The sequence below is a fragment of the Gopherus evgoodei genome, chromosome 7 (genome assembly GCF_007399415.2).
Source record: "Gopherus evgoodei ecotype Sinaloan lineage chromosome 7, rGopEvg1_v1.p, whole genome shotgun sequence".
NCBI classification, from domain to species: domain Eukaryota; kingdom Metazoa; phylum Chordata; order Testudines; family Testudinidae; genus Gopherus; species Gopherus evgoodei.
Genome location: NC_044328.1, coordinates 116,170,552 through 116,195,977, shown reverse-complemented (window position 1 = coordinate 116,195,977; position 25,426 = coordinate 116,170,552).

Genomic DNA, 25,426 nt, shown 5'->3' with positions numbered 1-25,426 from the left:
AGGGATACATTCATGCTTATTAATGAAAATGATAGGAATTTAGAAAAGTTAGCCAAAGCTCCTAAGATGGTCTGGTTGAATGGGTGACAATTTTTAGTGACTTAAATTTCTTTGTAACCCAAGAATTACTATGAATAATGTGTTCTACTCTTGTTCAAGTTTTACCCAGAGTTTGTTTGTTTATTGTTAACCCAGTTGATCACATCTTTTCACTGAGATACATAATAATAAGTCAAATTAGGTAAATCTAGTCCACTCCATTTTGCAGGCGTATACAGAACTTTAGAAGTCACCTTTTGTCTGTCATGTGTCCACATGAATTTTAATAGTGCACCCTGCCATGGAAATTGGCAAATTGGCATTATTTCTGTGCTACTACCACATTTTCACTCAGATTACCACATCCAGTCTATCTGCTGACATGTCTACATGCAAGTTTTCCTGTTGTCTTTCAAATCAACACCCTACACACTTCCCTCATAAAAGAACTACAGGGAAAGTAAAAATACCATTGTAAGGCTCACATCAATGTTTGTTTAATGTGTGGGAGTCGGGTTTGGCATATCACTATGCTAGACTCTCAGATCACATTCTAATTAAAGGGACACACACACCCCTTTAGGCCTTTTTCTTTTACACCTTCAAAGTAATAAAATCTGATAGGTAAAGGCATGCAGATTTCATTACTGAAGTGATTTTATAGTTCTGCTGCTGCTCTGTTTCAAAGGAAAGCTGTAAAGCCCCACAGGCCTGGTTTTTTTTTAAAACCTCAAAACTACGGTAATTAGAGGGACACTATTATCCCTGGGGGACTTTTTTTTTTTTTAAATAAACTTTGCTTACAACAAATTAAATCTGATAGGAAAAGGCATGCCTATTTCACTCTGGCAGGGATTTTCCCCCCTCCCCCCTCCATCCTAATTCTGCTGCTCTTTCATGGGAAAATCAATTTTAAAATTTCTTTGACCTTCATATTTCTGCAATCACACCAAACTAAAGCTTCTGTTTATTGAGCAGAGCTTATCCTTACATTTCACACACTGCTGAATGTGAATTGGTGCTCAGGATTCTTTTCACCTAGGCCAAAAAGAACTTAAATCAGCCTTATCCCCTTCCCTACATTATGTTCCTCCAACATTGTTCACAATCAGCTGTCACTATTGTCCTGTTTCCTCTCTCTGTCACTCTCAAGGGTCCACATGGACAGAGCTCAGACAGGGTTCCTTCAGGGACCCCTTGTTTGGAATTTATGCTCTAAATATGTCCACCAGAAGTCAGTCAGATTCTATTCCCTCTTCTGCCTCAAACCTTAATCTTGTCACTTACTCTCTCTGGGCCTTACTTTTCCCTTCCATAAAACAAGGACAACAACAACTGTGTCACAGGGTTGACAGGAGCCTTAAATCATCAGGCCCAACCATAGCTGGAAGACATTGACCTGGGTAAAGGCCAGTGTGACAGTGGGAGTAGCTGGTGCACCTTGAAAGTATCCCTGCATGGGCCAAACAGGGAGATGATTGATTAGGGTTGGGTGGTTAACCAATGAACAGGGGAATTCAGCTTGTCAGCTGGGGTCTATTAAGAGAGAGACAAGGAGGGAAAGAGGGGTGAAAGGAAGGGAAAAGAAGTCCAAGATCCGAGAGAGATGAGACCTCTCTCCCCATCCTCTCACCCTGTGCTGAGAAAATGTCCAGTGCTGCAAAAGGTTGGCCATGGCGTGAAGACACTGACATGTGAGGGTTACCCACAAAAGGTACATTCTGAGGAGGGGGCAGAAAACGGAGAAGACTTCTAAAGAGATTTTAGAGAGTTTGTTTAAAGAAATTTTGCTTGTGGGAGGGAATATTAGCCCTCAGAGGAAAAGCAGAGGAGAAATAGTTGATTAAGACTGGGGATTAGCAGTAAAACTCTTTTTTGAGCAACGGTTAGTTTTCCAGTAATATTTGAGATCGAATAGCAGACTGGCGTCTTCATCCCCAAGTGCTCGTTGTGGCATACCAGTTGGCTAGAATATTCAGCATTTTAAGTTCTCAAAAATGGTAGTATTGCAGTATTTAAGCATTTATTATTTCAGACCTTTTCACTCATTCTGTAACACACTAATACTTAGGCTATGTCTACAGAGCATATGTCAGCGGCATGTAGGGTATGTGCAGCTACATACTGCAGTGAAAAGCAGGCTGCATCCACACGGCAGCGTCTAGTTACATACGCCAATGAAAGGCTCTGGCAAGGGAGAGGCAGTGGGAAAAGGCTCCAGCAATTCTCCCTTGATGGAGTCTTTCCCTACTGCCTCTCCCTTGACAGAGCCTTTTTCTGCTGCTGGAGCCTTTCCATGAGGCATGCAGACATCCATGTAGGGTATATACCTGAGTACATGCCCACAGGTTTCAAGTGTGTCTTTACTCTACTCACCTAAGCAGTGCCTCACGATCTACACTGATGTTTATACCTGTGCTACTGGGGCTAGGCACGTACGTACTCTGTGTGCTGCCGTAAGAAGCGTGCAGTGTAGATATACCTTTAGGATCACATTCTGTCCTTGATCCACAGCAGGAAGGACTCCCACAGATTTCAAATGAGATTTGTATATGGCTCTTAGTAATTACTGATAGCAAGGGCCTAAATGAGAAAAAAGTACTGCACTGGGCTTGCTACCGGCTTTCACTCTATTCCGACTCAGGATTGTGAAATTTAATAAGAAGCCAGTAAAAGGAATGAGAGTATTCATGGAGCTTCCTAAAAATGTAGCAGCAAGTGTTTATTTTCCATTGTGTCTGCAGTTTATACAAACAGCAAGTTTGAAAAGGATCATATTGAGACTCCCCAGAGGGAATTCTGTATTTTGAAATCTGAACTGCTGTATAAATAATTCAATCACATAAAAATCAGTGAAGTCATCTTAAGTTGTTAGTTTTTTATTGGAAGGAAAAATTCCTCTCAGTTTGACACAATCAATGCAAAAGTCACCATTAGTCTAGAACAAAGAAAAAGTCAGATGAACATGAGCAGCTGGTTGCCTGGGATCAGTGAACTACGAAACTAAGCATTTAAATGCTTACTACTATAATGGGTTTTGATTTTAATTCATTTGCATTGTCTATGGTATGCTAAAAATTGACTAGAATTACTCTGTAAAAATGAGGAACCAAAAAGCTTGAATGCCAGTTATGAAACTAGATAAAAAGTATCTAGTGATTATAGTTTTCATGTACATAAAAGGTTGTTACAAGGAGGAGGAAGAAAAATTGTCCTCTTTAACCTCTGAGAGTGGGACAAAAAGCACTGGGCTTAAATTGCAGCAAGAGAAGTTTAAAGCTGGACATTAGGAAAAAACTTCCTAACTGTCAGAGTAGTTAAGCACTGGAACAAATTGCCTATGGAGGCTGTGGAATTTCTGTTATTGGACACTTTTAAGAGCAGGTTAGACAATCACCTGTCAGGGATGGTCCAGATAGTACATAGTCCTGTCTTGAGCGCAGGGATTGGACTAGATGACCTCTTGAGATCCCTTCCAATCCTACAGTTCTATAGCAGAGCAACTACTCTGCTATAGTTAAGGTTAAGACCAGCTTTCTGTTTAGAGCTCAATTGCTGTAAGTGCTCTAAAATCCATACGGTTAATGGGATTGCCTTGAAATTTGGCGTACCTCATAGGGGTGTGGGGTACACTTCGTGATCTAAATTTAAGGCTATTTGACCAATGAGTTGCAGAGATTCAGCCTTTGGGATATCTCTCTGTTCAGACAGAGATCAAACCAGGACTTAGATCATCACACCAGCTTCTCAAATGCTCAGAATTTTCCTCCAACCATTTGAGGGAAATCAAATGAAAGCATTATTTGAAATGGAGTTTGCTTCTCCTCTAAGGTACACTAAGCCTTGTCTATATTACACAGTTTTGTTGACAAAAGTCAGCTTTCATCGACAAACCCGTGGAGGTGTACATACTACAATGCTCCTCCCGCTGATTTAACTCTCCACCTATGCTGACAAAATAAAAACACCTTGATGTGAGGTGTAGATCTTTTTGTGGCAAAGTTAGATTGATTCAGTGTCAGTCAGTGTAGACACTGCAATTGGTTGTGTCGCCAAAAATGGCCTCCAGGAGGTGTCCCACAATGCCCACCCTGAGTGCTGCAGTCAGCAGTTCAAACTCCACTGCCCTGCACCCAGGTACACAGGTATTCCCTTCCCCTTTAAAGGAACAGGAATTTTTGAAATTCCACTTCCTGTTTGCTCTGCATGAATTATGTATATCTCCACGGGCATGAAATGGCTGTTAAATTTTACCGTGAGGTAATCTGTCAGGGGAGTAAGCTCTGTGTTTGAGCATAGGGCAAATGCATGTAGTGATTGTCCATTACTTTGAAAAGGCAGAGTGGGAATGTGCATGTTATGGGCATATTGAGGCATCACTCAAATAAGGCAGAGTTAAGGTTACATGGTTTTCAGAAGTTTGAGTTTTGCTGCACTTGATGTTCTGGAAGGGCACAAAGTATCTCTGGGCAACCTTAAGGCTACGTCCAGACTACCCGCCGTATCGGCGAGTTAAAATCGATTGCTCGGGGATCGATATATCGCGTCTCATCTAGACGCGATATATCGATCCCCGAGCGCGCTTATATCGATTCCGGAACTCCATCAACCCCAACGGAGTTGCGGAATCGACAGGGAGAGCCGCGAACATCGATCCCGCGTGGTGAGCACGGGTGAGTAATCCGATCTTAGATATTTGACTTCAGCTACGTTATTCAAGTAGCTGAAGTTGCGTATCTAAGATCGATTTCCCCCCGTAGTGTGGACCAGCCCTAAGTTTGAGTTAATTAAATTTGGAGGTGGGTGGGTTGGCCATTTATATATATAAGGAGCTTAGGAGTCATAGAAACAGTCTGGAACATTAGCAGCCTTTGGACATCGTTAGAACAGTAGCCCGGGAAATGGAGTGCAGGCCCATGCGCAAATTTCATTGACAACACTCCAGGTTGTACTTGCACCATTTTGCACTATTGACTTCATCTGATCCTATTTGCGATATTTTTGAACTTGAAAGATTGGAAAATCTAACCCAGGAACATAAACAGCCTTTTATCTCCAGTATCCCCAGAGATCACAGGCAGTTCTATGTCCCTGGGGAAATATCAGCACTTAATGATTCACCATTCCTAGGGCACGAAACTGCTTAATTAACAAAAGGCAATGCTTTACTGAAGATTTTCTTCTTTCAAGTTAATGGCGCACAATATTACATAGAGTTTTTTGCATTCTAGATCTGCCGCCCAAGTATGCATTGTACATTGTGTATCACTTGCAATCTACATAAGGAAAGCAATTCAGTCAATGAGAACGCACTAATTCCATCCGTTACAGTTTGTTGCCATTGTAAGCTCTCTTAGTCTCACACTAAACATTCACCCATTTACCATGCTTCTGCTGTTTTGAATAGCTGAATTTCCTTCTTTTAGTAATGTTAATGGCCTTGAGTTAAAATATATATGGTCATAATAAACATGTATAGCACAGTGCACATTTTGTCCCACAGCTTAGTTCCTAGGCTGGGTAGTCTAATTGTTTGGTAGTGCAGAAACACATACCCGCTAGCACCTTTCTGCTTCTGAAACAAATAAAATACTGGAATACATGAAGCATTTTAAAGGAAGCATTTAACAGAATTAAGTTAATTGAAGGTCACTGTTTTTTGTTTATTAAAAAGAATTTCCCATGTCTATCATCATCGGGGAAGATACAATCACTTTGTTAGAGCTTCGGAATAAGCACAGACTAAGCAAAGGTTGAAGGTCAAAATGGAGATCTGAGGTTTACATTTCTCAAATTCATAGCAGAAGTGCACACAAAGAATATTTAAGAAAGAAGCTGCCAAAAGGAATTTTTGCATCAGACTCATGATTGGAAATGAATACAGATCTGAAAAAAAAAAAGAAGATTTACAGTTGATGTTGACTGATCAAAGATCAGATTGTTTGTGGTAAGGCAACTGAGATAAAAAGAACTGATTGTCCTATAAGAGCAAAGCTGAACTCTGAGTATATGAGCAGGAGTGAAGTGAGAGGGTGGAGGTACTATAGTTTCTTAAAAGACTTCATTCTCTTACAACTATGTCTTGGCTTCTACACCAGAGAAGAGACCACAACAAAGTTAGGAAGTCACAGAAAATTGCTTTTCCAAGACTTGGGCAGCATACAACAGTTTCCACCCTGTAAAATCCCAGGCCTATATTTTGAGAAGCATTCTAATCAAAGTGGGAATTAAACTGGATTCATTCTACCGAGAACATTAAGTAATGTATCATAATGTGGATACAAAAAGGCTCTTCCAAGTAGTTACTGAGGCTGCAAAGAGATCATCTATTTCCATGAAGGCTGAGGGACCTTCAGTCATGGATTACAGATTAGAGTCTTGGATGTTTAAGAAAACATGGTTGTACTGGTTGTTTAGAAGAGGGGTCTTTAAGGAATGAGCGCGTTGGGGCTCGGGCGCTTTTTATTGTCAGAAAGTTGCAGCTATTACTGTCCCACAACAATGATATTAACACAGGTTTCTGTGGTAGTGTTTTAGCGATGGAGTTTACTATTGTGAGACCTACCTCATGCAGGCTGATGTTTTGATCTGCTTTGTAGCCTGACCAGTAGACAGTGTATTCTTTTGCTCTAAGCACACCACTGTCCTGTAGTCCAGACTTGGATAAGACAGTGATATCTATTTGATACCTGAATAGCTCTTTCACTACTAACACAGTTTTTCTATGGGCTCGATTTTCCTTCGAGTCAAGTAATGTGCAAACGTTCCAACGTCTGATTGTCAGTTTCTGTCCATTTTTGTGATTGTTTCTCCCACTTAAAATGGAGATCCTGCTGATCATGGGAAACCAGCCAGGAGTCAGTGAGAGGCGATTAGGGATGAGATAATCTGAGTGATGGTTAATTGGATATACAACAGGTTTGAGTGGCTATGTCATTGTTTCACATGTGACTCAAGTAAGTAGTTACTGAAAATTCCTTGTCCTCTGTGAAATCAGTTGGTGAACTCAGTCTATTTCCTAGCTGTCTACCCCACAAAACCACCACCACCTGTTGGCACTAATTAGCACTCTAGCTATCTGTCTCAGCAGAAGCATTAAATAGTGAGTGACCAGAGAGATTAATCTGTGCTTACACCGGTAGAGGTGATTCCCTCCACGATACAATTAAGAATGTAGATGGGACAAGCTTGCTTCTCTTTTGCCTTAAATCTTCAAGGTTGGCTGTCTGGTATCTTTCACCAGCACTATAAATCACTCAATGTTCCCAAAAAATCCAGCATATCAATAATATCTCCATCCTTAATATTTAATGCAAATCCAAAGCATTTTTGCCAAAAGAATTTATATTGTAATTATTACATATTAAAGTGCCATTTAAGGAAGTAATCGTGTTTTACTTTATGGTTGTATTAAAAAAGAAACAACACATTTTTTAATAAACACATCTCTTTTAGTTTAATTATAAGCTCAGTGAGTCAGAAATCTGTGGCTGGAATCCAAGGTACAACACTTCTCTCACACAAATCAATATACAATTTACTATATTTTTAGTACCTTTTTGCTTTAGTTCAGGGTGACAGGGACATGCAAGACCATGAAAAACATCCCACTTATCCTCTTCCAATGTAGTTTATCATATTTATTAAATATGCACTTGTTTTTAAATCTTGAACTTCCAGCCTTTGCCTTCTTCCAGTTGGAAGTCGGCAGTAACAAGGGCTGGGTTCAGTATCTAGGAATTTCTTCTCAAGAATGCAACACAAAACTGGCTTGAATCCCAACTCAGTAACCTGGGACAATTACACACCACCCTTTGGGAGCCCCTAGAGGCAATACTTCCCCTCTTGCAAGCACAGAGTCTCAGTGTAGACAAGAAACGTCTAATAAAAGGGGAAAAGTAACCCAGCATTAACTTGTGAAAATGCCACTAGCAGGACTCATAAGCATAAAACCATGAGCAAAATACCCACCCCAGAATATGTTGGGGAGTGTCTGTTTGCCTCACTTTAAGTCCAGCAACACCAAGTCCAGAAACCAAACGTTCCTTTAACATGCCCCTCCCTCCTCCATACCCCTACTCACAGTTGTTGTCCTTGGTCAGAGGTGCACCTGCAGAGTTCACCGCCCACCCTGCCAGGGGTGGGGAGGGGAGGCACCTTTCTTGTTCCACAGTCCTGGTGCTCACTCTGGCCTTGCCTCTCCATTCGGCACCCTCTGAGATGTCACTCCTAGTGCAGACTGAGCAGTCTCTTGCATCAGAGACACTGTCCCAGAGTAGGCCTAATGCTTAGACCTGTTTTTTTTAGTGATTTCAGGCCTGTAACAAGACTCTCGTTTGAGTCTTAATCAATCAGCCCTATTATTACACAGTAGAGAGAAGAAGGGTCAAATGGTGTCTGGGCAGGGCATACACCATCAGGTCTCCACTCTCTCCTCCATTCCATTGGGCTTTGGCAGACCATGTCCCCTGCCTAGGGAGTGCAGTATAATTGAGGGTCAGTATACCTCAATCAGGGTATGCCAAGCACACGTCTGCTGCCCTTGCTTCACACAACAAGAACAACCACCCATTATTACCCCTGCCCCAGCACCAGCCAAAAGTGATCATTTGGGTAAAGCAGCTCTATCATGCTGAGTACCGAGGCAGGGTGGGTGTGCCCATGCAAACAAGGTCAGTTCCTGATGTTCTCTTCCCCAGCTCATCACTAGATGTCAGAGAAGAGCTCATTCAGACCCTGCTTACACAGGTAAACAGGCAACTTCTGGCAACGAATGTGCAAAAAGAATAACCTATTTATGCTCATTTTGGATTCTATTTTGCTACAACATAAAAGAGTGCTGTGCTGTGCTGTGCTTTCAAGGTTACTCTGGTAACTTCTATTATTAGAACATACTACAGCAGTGTGAAGAAAATGGCCAAAACCACAAATAGTGCTAGAATAACAGTATTGTAAGCTGCAGGGTTTGGAATCATTAGTGTAAGCTCCTCTAATACGTTTAGTTAGCTAGAAAATGTAGGGACCTTTTATCAATATCAGACTGTGATTTTTAAAAAAAATACACATTTAAGATTGGCCAGATACCCTAGAACTTCCCTTTCTGCACCTTTGGGATCTACCAGTCATTTCATTTACAAATGGATAAACAGATTAATGTCCATGGACCTACATTTCTTTGCAGCAGTACTGACCGACATCAGTACATGTTACATACACTAATCCCAAAGAGTAAACTTTCATTGGATTGTGCTGGGCTTCTTTTGATCCTGTAGGCTGTTTGTAATGGTGGGAAAGTTTCTAAGAATTCCAAGCACAGACAAGGTCTTAGAAACTGAACATAGATCTACATCTATCTAATCTCCTTCTCATCCTTTACCACTTATTCCCAGGTGTTCTGCACCCTCCGTACCTGGTACTGATGGTTCTGTCTTGGCCTGGAGTCTGGATAATGCCTGTGATTCAATTAAAGCAAATACGAATTTGGAAAGTAGAAGTTTACATGATGTTTGACAATGAACTCCAAGGTTTCCCTTCTTCATGGACAGCTTAGAAAACATGCACTACTTAAAGCATTTATTTAGAGTTGAAAAGAAGAACTGCAGTGGGTTTCATCTACCTGTAGGTTTGGAGTCCCGAGGTCTCTTTCAACACTAATCTTCTATGATTATGTGAGTCATGTGGTTAAAGGGTGACCAGATGTCCCGATTTTATAGAGATAGTCCTGATTTTTGGGTCTTTTTCTTATATAAGCTCCTATTACCCCCCACCCCCTGTCCCGATTTTTCACACTTGTTATCTGGTCACCCTATGTGGTTACCAACACTTTTGAGTTGAAGGAGGTGCTGGGAAACTAGTACCCTTTTAACATTCAGTGGAATGAGTGGATTTTAGAAACTGAAGGAGGACACAAAGATTTGCATTACTTGAAAAAATGTCTCTCATGGCTGTTGTTTTTCTGTTGTTTTAATGGATGAGGATGGCACATTGCATGGTGACATCAGCTTTCCCATGAGCAATTATTATTTCTCAGCAAACAGCTTTTCTGGAAGCAAAATTCAAGTTTTTTGCAAACAGCCAGAGGATTTATTTAGTCAGACGAAGGAGGGAGGTGGGGAAAGAGATGGATAAATGTATCTTAGTTCCATGTTGATGAGAATCCTAGTGCAAATTTCTGAACTGCATGGCATATTTCATTTGCACAGACAAACAGATAAAGCCTCGTGAAGGAAGACTCTTAAGTCCTGGCAAAAGCCACCTTGTTGACTGCATCTGGACTATCCACCCACTAGGTACATTATTGCTGTTTGCACTCTTCTTGTTTAATGCATAAAGGAATTTCCATTCTCCTTATTAGGAAAAGCATTATAGTATTGTCATACATCACGGTTAATGTACCACACCAAGGAAGGCACTACTTAAAGATCCACTCTGCACCTCATGCAAAAAGCATGGAAATTGGGCATTTCAGCTAAACAACATTGCAGAACAGTGAGTCAGCTAGAAAGAGGCAGATATTTGACTGGAGACGTTCCAAATCCAGAAGCTTGTACTTCTTGGCAGCAGGAAATGGAATCCAACAGCTTCAAGAAATGCTGTCACGTAAATCACCTGACAGAGAAACATGGGAGCAATAGGAGACACTGATGAACAGGGACTGAAGCTCAGTGGGTTACTCTGATGTACATAAGGAGGAAATGTCTGACATTAACTCACTTAGATCAAGAACTCCTCTTGCTTTAACTTTCCTTCTTGATTTCCATTTATTTGGAACTGGACCACATTTCAGATATTAAAAATATATATGTATATATCAGCATTACAACTGTAAATGTATTATTGTTACCTATTTGTCTTTCAATAGCACATGGGAGCCCCAGGCACAGACCAGGACCCCCTTATGCTGGGGACTGTACAAACATGGAACAAAAAGACTGTCCTTGCCCCAAAGAATTTACAATCTAAGCAGTATTAAGTTAATACCAGTTCTAGTCTCCCAGCGAGTCTTGTCTTTCCTCTCCTTGTCTGATTGTAAACTCCTCAGGGCAGACCCTGCCTTCAGTTGGGTCTTGCACAGCATTCAACATGTTGTTGGTACTTAAATTATAAATAACTGTAGCCTTATCTGAAAGATCATAACATAGGGATGGGCTTGAGCAAGACACCTAGAGTGAAGCACCCCCAATGTTTCCAAAAGCACTGGAAATTTAAATGGAACCAAAGTCTGCTAATTATCATTCTCTCTCTAATGGGCCAAATTAAATTTGCAGATCCAGACATCCACTGACTTTGAAGGAAGCTGGATCTGGAACTGAAATATGCAGCTTCTTCCATAGTATTTCTTTTCTATGAGAAAATCACCTTCCACATCACATTCTGACAATTAACTATTGTGCAGATAAATAAGTTTTTAAGCAGGAAGAACATACACCACCATAATGTACTTGAGGGAAAATACTGTCTTTAGTGACTGTGTGTTGATAACACCTGTTTTACCTATAGATTGCCATGTAGCCATGTGTTTAAATGAAGGCCTTGCCTACACTACTGAAGTAAGTCGACCTAAGTTATGCTCTTGAATAATATACGTAAATAATATAGCTGGCGTCGACATAGTTTAGGTTGACTTACTGCGATGTCTTACACTGCACTGCATCGACAGAAGATGCTTTCCCGTTGATTTACTTTAATCTTCTCATTCCCGCGGACTACCAGAGTTGACTAGAGAGCGCTCTGTAGTTGATTTAGTGGGTCTTCACTAGACCCGCTAAGTCAAGCCCGCTAAATAGAGTGCAACAGCTTTGATCCCAGGATAAGTGTAGACATGGTCGAAGAGTCTTACATAGGTATGCACAGAAGAGGGAGTATTCGGAAGGGAACAGCATGCCTCTTCCCATATGAAGGCCCTACAAGGATTTATCATCCATGTACTAGGGAGAGGGCAGTGACTGCTCCCTTGGGTTTTTTCAAGGTGTGCATGCTCCCTAAAAGGGCAAGGAGACAACTAGTTCTTTGTCCTACCCTCCTAATCGCTACACTGGCCCAGAGATGCCAGCCACATTGGAGGGGAGAGGTGGGGCATGAGACCGACTCCATCCTACAAAACATGTACATGGCTGCTCAGCGAGGGATTGTGTCAATCCCACTGAGAGTTCTCCCAAGCAGCTCTGCACACCACTCCCCTACTCAACCTACTAACTGCCACAATTTGGCTCCTACCCAGCACACCCTGATGTATTTCCTACATAGAATAAAATGATTTGTAGCTAAGAAATGTCAGATTATTATTGACACTCTCTGAGGTATGAGGGACGAAGGAAAGATGCTACAGAGAGCACAAGAAATAGACACAAACATATAAGTTGTCAGGGAAAGCTAAAGTGTGACAGATGCACAAAATGTTCTCTAACCATTCATCATGGGTGCATCGTCATATAGCTCATTCTTTGCAGAGCTGCCGAGATGGATAAAAACTACAGCAGTAAGAAAGCAAAATGTGCCAGCAGAAGCACATGACTAGAGCAACCAAAGAAGCTCATACCTATTGCTTACTGGTATTAAGAGACGATCTTTTGTTCCTTATTGTCTTAATTGCTCCATCGTGACATTACTCAGGGCACATTTTGTGTTATTGGTTTATGTATAAAATATTTGGCCATTACCCCATTGCCAACCCTCTTACAGTGGACATGGTCTAGTAGGTTAGTCATACATTTTTTCCCCTAATATGGTGAAAAATTTCCTTCAAACATTTATGAGCACAATGGACCAGCTCTACTCCCAGTAATACCACTTCAAAACTAGACACCATAGAAATTTACTCTATTCAGACCAATGCAGAAAATCAGAATTTTGCCCAGTATCTATTTTTCTGATGTTAATTCATAAATAATTAGAACATAAATCACTACCATTAATGCATGATTCTATAGTAATCTATGTTTTCCCACTGCAGCTTTTGCAGATCCAAGCAGAAGGAGAAACACGTGCAATTTTTATGGTGCTCATCACTATAGTATCTGAAATCACAGATATCACCACCAATGGTTCTGATGATAAACAAGGCAATTCTGCGGTGACTAGCACGCCATACATAAGAGTGGGTGAAAAAAATCAATGTTATCAGATAGTTTAAAAGGACAGGAGTAGAAAGGAGACTAAAGTGACATTTTTAAGCTGCTAAGAGGACATGATCAATAAAGGAAACTGAATACCACAAATGACAAGAAGAATTTGAGTTGCGTTTCTCTAAGCAATATTCTGCACTTTTGACTTTTGGGTGCATTACTATTGAGCAGTGTATTCAGTGTTTCTGTCTGGATACAGGAGTCATATTAGAATCACCTGACAAAGACAGACTTAGGGGAGTTATAGCATTAGAAAAGAAGCTCAGTCTTGTGTTTAAAACACAAGCAGGGCTGGGAGTCAACAAACTGGAGTTCTGTTCCTGGCTTTTCTGGGTTTGCCTCAGCAAGCCACTTAATCTTTCTGTGCTTCAGTTTCCTCATGCATACAGTGGAGGAAACTCCAGGGTTGTTATGGGGCTAAATTTGTAAAGTGCTTTGAGATGCTTGGATGAAAGATGCTGAATGCAAAATAGTAGTAATTAAATTACTACAGCTAGCACCTTAAAGGAATAACCCTTTCACTCCAGTTTTTCATCTGGCACCGAGCAGATGGTATTACCATTATCATACACACTTTGGATACCACATCACACAGACCTGAGTGGTCAGTTGCTTTATAGACAGTAAAAGGGGAAAAACATCTTGCATTTGGGACCATATCTCTGTCTGGATACTGATTCCTCCCACTGTGACGGTTATAGCCCATAAGAAATTGCAATATGTAAGAAGTATTACCTCAGCATATAGTATATTGTGTGTTGCCAGGAGATTTATCCTAGAGATCACTGGTTGCTCCTAAATTGCTTCCAAAGAGATTACATTCTCTAAAATAGCCCAGCACAATTAACTGAAAGCAAATTCCTCAACGTACAGGGAAGCAAAATGCTTCCACATTAGTATAGCTAAAGCTTTAAGTTTGCCAGCACAGCATTTCGAATCATTGCAGTCTCATTTGTTATGAGATATCCATAATGGGCCTAGCTTTGGGATGGGTAGAGATCCATAAATAAGCCTATTATTTGCTTTCCTGTACACATTGCTTTTATCCCTGGCAGGACAAGCTGTTCAAACTAGTTTCTAAACTGGATACCTACAAACAATCTGACTGCCCCACTCTCTGTGAGTGGGCTGTGGCAAGCCAGGGCGCCTGCGCAGATGGGGAGCCAATCAGGGCCCAATTTGGAGACAGCCAATCAAGGCCAGGCTCAGATGTATATAAAGGCTGCCCAGAGCAAGAGCTGTCACTCTGTCCCAGGCCTTTGATAGGGGAAGGTCAGTCTCCAAGGGAGGAGACTAGCACCATGGACAGCACAGTGCTGGCCAGGCTCAGGGAGGCTAGGTAGCTTGAGCCTATAACCTGCCAGGCTGCAGGCGTGGAGATCTCCTGAACATCCTCCCCAATCATCTCCCCCCAAATTTCTAGTTTAAAGCTCTCTTAATCAGGTCGGCGAGCCTCCATCCTAGAAGTCTATTGCAACGGAGGGCAGAACGACAGATGTGGCCACCAGGAGGGGGTGCTCTACTGGACAGAGCTAATTCCCAGAGTCACCAGCAGGAGGTGCCAGCTGGTGAGTCCCAACCTGTTACACTGCCTATGTTCTACCTAGAATGTCACCAATTTAAACCCATTTTCATTAAAAAAAAAAGAAGAAGAAGAAGAAGAAGAGCGGCTCAAAGGCCTGACTTGCTCACCTGATTGCTAGTGGGCTATGGAGCCTTTCACCTGTTTACTTCCAGCTCAGGTCAGAACTAACTGAAAGTTATCATTATCTCTGGGATATTCAGTGGCATCCATATAAAAACTGGTGGTCTCAGACTGAGTTCCTCGGGTGCACATCAAAAAGCTACCACCACCAACACCACAATTCCAGTCCTAGTTGCTAAGCAGTAAACATATACAACAACTTTGCACCTTGAAATTGTATTGTTTCCCGGACCCCTTACAGCGGGCTGGCCTACAGTACCACAGTAAATCAATCTAACGTAACTGAAATGGACATAGTTAGACCAACTTTCCACAATAGCTACATTGTGCTGTGTGAACGGGAGAGCATCTCCTGTCGACTTCCCTTATGCTTCTCGGGAAGGTGGAGTACACAAATCGATGATTTCGCGTGTCTTCACCAGAGCTGCTAAATTGATACTCACTGCATTGATTGCAGCAGTGCCAGTCTACTGATAAGTGCAGACATGCCCAGAGACAGTTTCAGAGACCTAACAACCCCCTTTCCAACTGGGGTTGCACGTATACTCACTCATATGCTGTAATTACTGATTGGTTTGTGATAATGACTGTAGTGAATGGTGACAGGTAACAAAAGACTAGAGACCAGTAAAAGCAATAAACACACTTGACAGAGGCACATAATAGAACAATTCTATCCCATGCACAGCAATAATCACCAACACCATGCCATACCTCACCGCTATATACAGGAAGTGTTTAGGGTTGCCAACTTTCTAACTGCACAAAACCGAACACCCTAGCCCCTCTCCTTCCCTGAGGCCATGTCCCCCACTCACTACATTCCCCCTTCCTTGGTGGCTCTCTCCCCTGCCCTTACTCACTTTGACAGGCGAGGGCAGGGGGGTTGGGTGCAGGAGGAGGTGAGGGCTCCAGCTGGGGGTGTGGGCTCCAGGGTGGAGCCGGGGATGAGGGATTTGGGATGCAGGAGGGGGATTCAGGCTGGGGTATGGGGCAGATGGGTTCAGGGTGTGAGAGGGCACACTGGGCTGGGAAGAGGGTTGGGGTGTGGGGGGTGAGGGCTCTCTCACATAGACTTTAAGGTCAGAAGGGACCATTATGATCATCTAGTTTGACCTCCTGCACAAAGCAGGCCACACAATCTCGCTCATCCACTCCTGTAGCAAACCCTTAGCCTATGTCTGAGTTATTGAAGTCCTCAAATTGTAGTTTGAAGACCTCAAGCTGCAGAGAATCCACCAGCAAGTGACCCGTGCCCCATGCTGCAGAGAGAGGCTAAAACCTCCAGGGCCTCTGCCAATCTGCCCTGGAGGAAAATTCCTTCCCGGCCACAAATATGGTGATCAGTTAACCCCTGAGCATGTGGGCAAGACTCACCAGCCAGCACCCAGGAAAGAGTTCTCTGTAGTAACTCAGATCCCATCCCATCTAACATCCCATCACAGACCACTGGGCATACTTACCTGCTGATAATCAAATATCAATTGCCAAATGAATTGCCAAAATTAGGCTATCCCATCCCCTCCATAAACTTACCAAGCTTAGTCTTAAAGCCAGATATGCCTTTTGCCCCCACTACTCCCTTTGGAAGGCTGTTCCAGAACTTCACTCCTCTAATGGTTAGAAACCTTCATTATATTTCAAGTCTAAACTTCCTAGTGTCCAGTTTATATCCATTTGTTCTTGTGTCCACATTGGTACTAAGCTTAAATAATTCCTCTCCCTCCCTAATATTTATCCCTCTGATATGTTTATAAAGAATAGACATATACCCCTCAGCCTTCTTTTGATTAGGCTAAACAAGCCAAGCTCTTTGAGTCTCCTTTCATAAGACAGGTTTTCCATTCCTCGGATCATCCTAGTAGCCTTTCTCTGTACCTGTTACCAGTTTGAATTCATCCTCCTTAAACATAGGAGATCAGAAACTGCACACAGTACTCCAGATGAGTCCTCACCAGTGCTTGTATAGTGATACTAAACCTCCTTATCTTTGCTGGAAATACCTCTCCTGATGCATCCTAAACTGCATTAGCTTTTTAACGGCCATCTCACTTGGCGGCTCATAGTCATCCTATGCTCAACCAATACTCCAAGGTCCTTCTCCTCCTCTGTTACTTCTAACTGATGTGTCCCCAATTTATAACTAAAATTCTTGTTGTTAATCCCTAAATGCATGACCTTGCACTTTTCACTATTATATTTCATCCTATTACTATTACTCCAGTTGATAAGGTCATCCAGATCTTCTTGTATGATATCCCGGTCCTTCTCCGTGTTAAGAATACCTCCCAGCTTTGTGTCATCCGCAAACTTTATTAGCACATTCCCACTTTTTGTGCCAAGGTCAGTAATAAAGAGATTAAATAAGATTGGTCCCAAAACTGATCCCTGAGGAACTCCACTAGTAACCTCCTTCCAGCCTGACAGTTCACATTTCAGTATGACCTGTTGTGGTCTCCCCTTTAACCAGTTCCTTATCCCCTTTCAATTTCATATTGATCCCCAATTTAACTAGTAATTCCCCATGTGGAACCATATCAAATGCCTTACTGAAATCAAGGTAAATTAGATCCACTGCATTTCCTTTGTCTAAAAAAATCTGTTACCTTCTCAAAGAAGGAGATCAGGTTGGTTTGGCACGATCTACCTTTTGTAAAACCATGTTGTATTTTGTCCCAATTACCATTGACCTCAATGTCCTTAACTACTTTCTCCTTCAAAATTTTTTCCAAGACCTTACATACTACAGATGTCAAACTAACAGGCCTATAGTAACCAAGATCGCTTTTTTCCCCTTTCTTAAAAATAGGAACTATGTTAGCATTCTCCAATCATACGGTACAACCCCTGAGTTTACTGATTCATTAAAAATTCTTGCTAATGGGCTTGCAATTTCTGTGCCAGTTCCTTTAATATTCTTGGATGAAGATTATCTGGGCCCTCCGATTTAGCCTCATAAAGCTGTTTGAGTTTGGCTTCTACCTTGGATGTGGTAATATCTACCTCCATATCCTCATTCCCATTTGTCATCCTACCATTATCCCTAAGCACCTCATTAGCCTCATTAAAGACTGAGGTAAAGTATTTGTTTAGATATTGGGCCATGCCTAGATTATCCTTAACCTCCATTCCATCCTCAGTGTTTAACCTCCATTCCACCTGGGGGTGCAGGCTCTGGAGTGTGCTGGGGATGAGCAGGTTGGGGTGCAGGATGAGGCTCCAGGTTTGTGGGGGCCTCAGGGCTGGGGCACAAGCTTATCTTCAGTGGCTCACAGTCAGCGGCACAGCGGGGGGCTAAGGCAAGCTTCCTGCCTGTTCTGACTCTGCACTGCACCCCAGAAGCAGTCAGCAGGTCCAGCTCCTAGACAGAGGCATGGCAGATGGCTTGCATGCTGCTCTCACCCACAGGCACCATCCCTGCAGCTCCCCATTGGCTACGGTTCCCAGCCAATGAAAGTGCAGAGCAGTGCTTGGGGGGGGGGCAGCGCATGGAGCCCCATGGCTGCCACACCTAGGAGCTGGACCTGCTAGTCACTTCCGGGGTGCAGCACAGAGCCAGGACAAGTACGGACTAGCCTGCCTTAGCTTCACAGCATCACCGACTGGACTTTTAACAGCCTGGTCAGCAGTGCTGACCAGAGCCGCCAGGGTCCCTTTTCGACCGGGTGTTCTGGTAAAAAAAAATGGACACCTAGTCACCCTAGCAGTGATTCCAAAATACCAGGCTTCTAGCTTGGGCTTAACACAGTTAAACAAGGCAGAGAAGGATCTAGAAGCAGCTCTCAAGCATGGCCCATAACGCCAAACAAATAACATACTTAAGACAGCACATGTCCATAACACCAAATGTCCATGGCCACATCATATGGCTTTATTCCAGGCAGCTAAAAGCACCACTGATTTGGACACCTCTAAAGGCACATGCAACTACTATATGATGAAAGAGCTTTGATTTTATGTGGACACAGCCTATAACATTAAGATAGACCAATTTTTCTAGCAATTTACCCTTGACATAGCCTAATAAATTACCTAAAAATTCCCTAATCCTGTCTGCTCAGCTGCTTCAAACTTCACAAACTGCTTGTGAACCCAAAGGTCCTGAGACTTGATCACAACCTTCACCTGTTTATTACAGTTACATGCATCTGAACAGGCAACAGAAACAATACCATGTGACTAAGGCAAGCTATCAACCAGTGGTAATAGCAAATAATGAATCACAAACAATACATGAACAACCTAAAGGCAGAAATATGTTTTCATGAAGAATTCATTGAATAATTACAAATAAAATTAACAAAAAGCAAAATCTATTTGGGAACAGTTAATGAATGGAAGAAAAGGCCAAAAATAATGCAACAAAATATTCTGTCTAGATAGTTTGGCCCAGCTCTATATTTAGTGCAACTAAATAAGTCTTATTACAAACAGATGGTTGGTAAATTCAAAGTAATCTATAGTGTAATTATTAGTATTTTTTTCAATACATTTTGGCATCATTGTAGAGTTTCCAGGGACCCTCAGAAAGACTTCAATAGAGCACTGACTTCAAAAGGACTACTTGCCCACTTGAAATTAAGCACATTCTTAAGTGCTTTGCTGGAAAGAGACCAAACACAGTGATATTCAAAGACGATCTATGATTTTGAGTATCCAATCTGAGACACCTTAAAGAGGCCTGGTTTTTAGAAGGTTGGTGCTCAGCATTGGTAAAAACAGACCCTTTAAAGGCACATCAGTTGAGCAAGTTAAGTGAAATCTGAGGCACCCAAAATCACTAGTAAAGACAGTTGATTTCTTTTTCAATTGTTTTTTGCAAGAATTCCACATTTTTTCCTCATTTATCAAATCAGCTCAATCACAAAGTCATTGTTTTTAAATCATGACCACTACTTCTACCTAGCTTATATAGACTCAAGGGTCAGTACATTTTTTAAAAAAAATTAAATGGACATACTAACTGGTTCACCCTGGTAAAGCTTTTTCTTTACATTGCTGAGGCAGTGCTTTGTTTAATTATGCATGTTATTTTGATTCTGGTTTTTAATTAAAAAAAAGGGGAGGGGAAGGTAGGAGATAGATTTTGCACCACTAGCTTTCAGGGCTGACTCTGAATCCATAATGTATTAATTTCAACTCATGCTGCAATTGTAAATCTGTCATGCAGGTATAAACATTTTGTAAATATTGAGTTCCAGATGTCATGAAACTACTATACAACTCTCCTAGCCCCCACTACTTCACTCATACAACCTAGAACTATTTGTAAATGAGTTGAAGATTTCAGGGTTGCACTTTACTGACATCTACAACATTTTAATAGCTATTTACTAAATCTTGAGCTTCTGTTACAACCTGTTACCATATTAATCTCACCACATAATTAGCTCCTCAGGGAAAATTTGTACCATTCATAGGATCTAGTTGAAACAAAAATAGCCTTACCTCTTTCTCAGAAAGGAAAGTGAGGTACATTCCTTGCTCTGCTGTACATAATATTTAACCATCTTGCTCTGTATGTCACAGAAAGAGCAGCACTGAAAGATGAACAAAAATACTACTGCCAAAAAAGCCACTCATTTACACTGTGATATACAGTGGAAGTAGCATAAAACCTTTTATTTTAAGTTTCATATCACTGAGTTAAAAGAGGTTGCAAGAAACTACAATATTTATGAGCCTGTGGCAAAGAATATAAATTAATTCATAAATTCCTTATACATAATTTATAGTGTATTTACAGAGTAAAACAGTCATCACAGAGCAACCACTGCAAATGCACTCACTTAAGTTTAAGGGCACTTGTAGAGATAGTTAAGAAATTAAAACCAATAAAAACAATCTTAGTCAATGACATCGACAAAAATGCATAGGCCTAAAAATAAAGATGAGAGGTGACTGATGTGTAGTAAAATGTTTGTATTATAAATACTTTAGCTTACTTCAAGTATGTAGACTTTATTCGGTTCAGACAATTAGTCTTAAACAGACTTATGGAAGCTCACTGTTTTTACTTTTTTAATTTTACTTTAAATAAAATAAATTTAGACTTATAATATGCATTGAATAGTTTATTCTCCCTCTTTTTCTGCTCAAAAATCAACAGGACACTTTTCTCATTCATTAATTTGAAAACTATTATCCAATAGTTTGTTGCCACTAGCTCTTGATTGCAGCTCATTGCAAGTATGTGACATTCAAAATCTGAGCTGATTTGATTGGATATACAGAACCTCAACTAAAATTAAAGGGCCCCAACCAACAGCATTAATGTTAAGGCCCCAAAACAAGTAAAGCATTTAAGCATGTGCTCAAGCCTACTTCTATTTAGCAAAGCACTTAAGAGCATACTTTGCTGTATCAGGACCTAAATACTTTACAATACAAGACCCCGAAAGCATGTCTCCACCCCCTGCAATGAAGGCACAATTCATTATATTTGATACAGAAAAGCTGCGGGCTATAATAGTTACTGTAGATTGTCACTAGAGGTAGACTTAAGGAATTAGGTAAAACAATCTTGGAACTATTAGAAATGGTCTTTGAGAACTCATAGAGGACAGCTGAGGTCTCAGAGGAAGAAAGGCAAACATATCTTTAAAAAGGCAAACAGGGAAAACATCCGGAATTATAATCCAATCCACCCAACTGGGATACCTGGGAAGACAGTGGAATAAATTATTAAACAATCAATTTGTAAACACCTCAAGGAGAACAGGGTAATAAGTAATAGCCAACATGGATTTGTTGAACAATTCATTCCAAAACAACCTAATCTTCTTTGACAAGATTACTAAGTGGATAGGGAGGAAGTTGTAGACATGACATATCTTAATTTTCAGTAAGGCTTTTGACATAGTCCCACATGATATTCTGATAAGCAAAGTAGGGAGATGTGGTCTAGATGAAGTTACTATAAGCTGGATACACAACTCATTGAAAGAGCATAATCAAAGTACAGCTATGAATGGTTCACTGTCGAAGTGGGAGGGCATATGTAGTGGGGTCCCACAGAGGTCAGTCCTGGGTCAATACTTTTGTTAAGGACTTGGATAATAGAGTGGAGAATATGGTTTAAAAAATGGCAGGGGATTCCAAGTTGGGAGGGGTTGGCAAACACCTTGGAGGACAGGCTTAGAATTCAAAATGACCTTGACAAATAAGAGAATTGCTCTGAAATCAAGATGTCTTTATTGAATTTCAAGTGCAAAGTATTTCACTTAGGAAGAAAAAAAAATCAAATGCACAACTACAAAATGGAGAACAATTGGCTAGGTGGCAGTACTGCTGAAAAGAATCGGGGCGTTATAGTGGATCACAAATTGAACATGAGGCAATGTGAGAAACAAGGTGGGTGAGAGAATATCTTTTGTGGACCCATTTCTGTTGTGAAAGAGACAAGATTTTGAGTTAGACAGAGCTCTTCTTCAGGTCTGGGAAAGTGTTACAGATAAATACAAGGTGGAATAGATTGAATTGTCTCTTACAATATATATTAACTACTTATTATAAACAAAGTGAAGTGGGTTGTTGACACCTCTGCACTCATAGGGCAAAAAAAAGGGTTACAGATTGTTGTAATAAGCCATAAATCCAGCGTCTTTATTAAGATCATGATTTTTAGTATCTAGCAAAGTTATGAATTTAAGCTCCCAGGGTTGTCTGTTGAAGGTGTTGTGCAGGTTTCTTTTGAGGACGAAGACTGAGAGGTCAGATATAAAATGATCATTTTGTGAAAAGGGTTCACCCCCAGGTGATGGAGTTTTTGTCTTTTATCATTTTTCTGTGTTAGTTCATTTGAGAGAAGAGTGATTGTCTGGTTTCACTAACATAATTATTGGGATATTAATAGGGTGACCAGATGAGAGGAAGAAAATATCAGGACATTGGGGCGGGGGTGTCCACTGGCAGAGGGGAAAAAAAAAGGCCGAGTGTTGCCGGCAGAGCGAAATATTGGGACAAATTGCATCCCTACCAAAGATCAGTTGGGACATGGGACAAACACCTAAGTATCGGGACGGTCCCAATTTTGTCGAGACATCTGGTCACCCTAGATACTGGATGAGATACACTACGTTGTGACAGGCATGTCTAGAACCCATGGAACTTGAAAACACTGTTTGCTTCTGGGAAAAAAAAGTGACTGTGAAATCCTTAATCACCACAATCTCTCCACTGCTGAGAGGGCAGCTATCCAGTCCCTGAAATCCAGCCACTAGATAGGATCAAACCAGCAGACAAAGGAGATACCATCATAATTTGCAACTGTGATGACTATGTTAACGAGGCCAGACAGCTAGCTCTCTAACACCTCTTACTAGAAAGAACTCAGATAAGACCTTACACCACAATTCACCCAGAATGTAATGATCACAACCAATCCTTTCTCAAACAACTTCAGAGGAAACTCTACAACTTCATCCCCCATGAACCCACTCCAGGAATCTTCCATATGCTTCCCAAGATACACAAACAAGGAAATACAGGCAGACCTATAATATCTGGCCATGGCACTCTTGCTGAAGGAATATGAGAACTCATAGAAACCATCCTCAAACCTGTTCACCACATAAAGTGCCAGCTTTTTTCAGGACAAACCAATTCCATCCAAAAACTCCTCAACATCAACAATCACACTGAGCATCATCCTTGGCACATGATGGCATCATTTTCCATCTCAAATATCTACAAGACAATGGACAACTCTCAGATATCCACCACAAACACATCATCAAACTCATTCATTTCATTCTTACCCATAACAACTTTACATTCAATAACACTTTGTCCAAACCATGGGAATAGCCATAGTTACACCTCCACTTTCCCTAGTTACAATAATTCTACATCAAGTACTTATGTAGCAACTTATGTACAAATATTTGACACAAGCTACTTGTGGACTTCTGAGTGTATAACCATGCTACACTAAATAGCTAAGCACATAGTGTATGTGTGTGTGTGTAACCATGCTTCCAGCTCCCAGAGCTGCCCTCTGCTTCCTCCCCTGCAGATAAAAGCAGGTGGGTTACACTTACAGGGTAACAACAATAGTGCTGAGCTAGCTTTCCCCAGGGCATAAGGAAAAGCAGAGCGAGGGGGTAGATAGCACTCTGCCCTCCTACTAACACACCTGTCCACTGACCTGAGCTGGTGTGGATGAAGGTTGCAAGTTTCTAAAGGATATGTTCTCATGCATGATCTTTCTGGAACATAGAGCCAGAGCCAATAGGAACAAGGATAGTGAGTGCCGCTACTAGGGAGGTGTGGTTCTGCAGCTGTGCAGGCAAAATCTAGCCAACAGCATTAGCAGCAACCAGGTAGTATGATCTAATCAACCTAAGAACTACATTTCCACAAAGCAGAAGGACAGGAGCAGACATCTTCAGCAGCCTCTCCCAGCAGTAGTATCTATATGTTAGCTTGTGTTTCTCAAATTTTAATTTTCCCCTCTCTTTCCCTGGGTATTACACAATTGCAAGAGGGAGGAACCCTGTTTAAGAAAAAGTTAAAGTTTGGGGTAAAGTTTGTCAACTGCAGGCAGTGTCCTACTTGCAGCCATGTTATCTTTGGCTACCTTTGATTGAGGCTACTCCAGTCTGTTCTAGTCATTCCCAACCCAAAAGGTCTTTTGAACAGCTGTTCCCCAAGGAAAAATTCCAATCAAGGAAAAGATATTAGTGCTGGTTCCACCCCTCAACCCCCATTCCCTGCAAGGAAATAAAGAAAAATACCAAAAACCCTAGGGGATTGTTTTCTCTAAATGAACAGTGCATCAGTGTCAGCTCCATAATATAGGTTGAGACTTGCCCTTTGCCCCATAAACAAGACAACACCAGACAGATAAGAGTCTGGCTCTGGCCAGAGAAACCTCTTCTTGCCAGAAAAAGGAAAAGTAGAAGAGAGAGAAGAAAGTTAAATAGCTGCAGAAAGAGGATAACTGATTTACTCAGAACAAGGACCTTATCCCACATTATAACCAAACCCCTCAGCTTCCGGATAAGTATAAGTACTCCAGCTATTCTGCTTTTCACGTATGTCAGGGCTACCCACTACAGCCTGCCTGTACCCTTTCCAAAATTGGTGGAAGAAAGGAGAAATTCCCACCGTTTCATAACAACTCCATTTCCCACAATCCTTTTCCAACACCAGAAAGGCAGCAGAGCCCCAACTGTGCTCACACCTGAGATGACCTCCTCCCAGGTTGTAGAAACTGGTCTCTCTCTTCCCTTGATTTTCTCTGGATACTAAGGCCTTGTCTACACACACAATTGTTTTGTTTTTGTTTAAAAAAAATAGTTAAACCTATGCATCCCTCTTGGGTGGACACCTAAATCGACTGAAACCTGAGCTGTATCGATTTAGCTTCAGTCAATTCCTTGACCAAGCAAGCAAAATGAACATAAGCCAGGATTAAAATCAATGTAAGTGGCCACACTGGGGGTCATACCAGTTTAACTAAATTGATTTAATAAATCATTTGCAATTAAATGGTACTACTTTGAGTGGATAGAAGGCCAAACGCTGCAAGTAGCTTTCAACCCTCTCAAACTGT